Source organism: Eutrema salsugineum, unplaced genomic scaffold (assembly GCF_000478725.1).
Source record: "Eutrema salsugineum unplaced genomic scaffold, Eutsalg1_0 scaffold_1, whole genome shotgun sequence".
In the NCBI taxonomy this organism is placed as follows: domain Eukaryota; kingdom Viridiplantae; phylum Streptophyta; class Magnoliopsida; order Brassicales; family Brassicaceae; genus Eutrema; species Eutrema salsugineum.
The window spans coordinates 17,203,624-17,205,447 of NW_006256909.1; the positions used below are offsets into that span (position 1 = coordinate 17,203,624).

The 1,824-nt window shown below is 46.9% G+C and overlaps 1 pseudogene; it reads left to right on the top strand.

Moving 5' to 3' along the window:
* Nucleotides 1-262: 262 nt before the first annotated feature.
* Nucleotides 263-1,811, top strand: LOC112082093 (annotated as a pseudogene).
* The last annotated feature ends 13 nt before the right edge of the window (nucleotides 1,812-1,824 follow it).

Genomic DNA, 1,824 nt, shown 5'->3' on the forward strand with positions numbered 1-1,824 from the left:
AAAAAAAAAACAAAAAATAAAAAAGTCGCGGCAAAAAGTGCCAAATCAAAGAAAACATAAGAAAGGAGACTTTAAACAAAATCTCTGTAAACACTATCTGATACCTTGGCATTAAAATGGAAAAAAGGTTTGAGTAACAACGGACTAAATAATCAAATCAGTAGAAAACAATGCACTATTATTAAATAAATGTGTGCTAAAGAGAAAAGGGATGGAGGAGGGCGATTTAGGCGGCTCGAGGGTTTTGGTGCAGGATGCTACGATGGTGGATATGTGTGGAAGGGAGAGTCCTCTGGGAGAACCGCCTGATAAGGGAGGTTCATGGGCAGAAAAAGTAGTGGGGAGCAATGTGGGGGGGAGGTTGTCGCCGGAGACGATATTGGATGACGAGTTTGTTGAGTCGAGGATGGATTTGGCTTTCCCGGATGGGGAGGATGGGGAGCCAGTGATAACTATTGGGAAGGAGGTGCTGGATGTTATGAATGGATTGTGGAAACGCTGTATGATCGTAAAAGTATTGGGGAGGCATATTTCGATAGCGGTGTTAAGTCGAAGGCTAAGGGAGCTATGGAAGCCTAGTGGGGCTATGTATGTCATGGATCTCCCGAGGCAATTCTTTATGGTGCGTTTTGAGAAGGAGGAAGAGTACCTAGCAGCATTGACCGGAGGTCCATGGAGGGTATTCGGAAGTTATCTGTTGGTGAAAGCTTGGGCTCCGGATTTTGATCTGCTGAAGAATGATATCGTTACAACGCCAGTATGGGTGCGACTATCCAATATACCGGTGAATTTTTATCACCAATCGATCCTGCTGAGGATTGCACGAGGGTTGGGGAAGCCTATCAAAGTTGATTTGACCACATTGAATTTTGAAAGGGCTCGGTTTGCTAGAATTTGTTTGGAGGTGGATTTACGGAAGCCATTGAAAGGTTCAATCCTCATAACGGAGAGAGATTACTTCGTCGCCTATGAGGGACTGACTAAATATTTGTTCAGGGTGCGGAGTTTATGGACATTTGATTCATTCCTGTCCTAAAGTCACATCGGAGAAGGAGGTGACTATGCAAACAGTGCGAAATGATGAGACAGTGCCAAGGGAGCATGTGCAGGGAAGTGAGGGCTTTACGGCGGTGAAAAGGGACGGAAGGAGAGTAGCGCCGCCGCAGAGCAAGGTGGTGGTTGCGACAGGAAAATCGGGAGGAAATCTTGGCCGTAATCTCAGGGAAATTATTCGGCCAGATTCGGTGAATATTGACGTTTCCAATAAATTCGGGAGTTTGGAGATTGAGGAGATATCTTCGGAGGATATTACTGGATCTGGTGCAAATAAAGAAAATGAATTTCGAATGATACAGTCTCGGAAAGGAAAGGGTCCTATTCAAGGGAGTGATGCGCGGGAAAAGGTGGTTTTTGGCCAGGGCCATGTGGGCCGAGAGGAGGGAAGTAAGGAAAATAAAGCCCAAGCGAGTAGGAATGGTACGAAGGGTGTGGTAAATGGGCCTAAAGCGCAGCAGAAAAGATCCAACAGGCCTGTTAGGGGACTTGTCTTCGGTCGTGCCTCTGAAGAACAAACTTTAACAACGAATGGGAAACGGCTAAGAGTTGAGAACAATCCTGTTGGTCGCGAAGGGGGGGTTTTCACGGGTAGTAGAGAAGTGAGTTCAGCAGGAGATGGGAAAAACCAAATGGAGTTGGGGAGCGATTCTCTGGGTCGCATTGAAAATGCAGAGGAAGAAAGACCGAGAGAAGTGGAAATGCGAAGTGGCGATCCTGATGAGGGGGGGGGGGGGGAAGTCCACCAGAAAGCATGACGGGGTTCCCCGG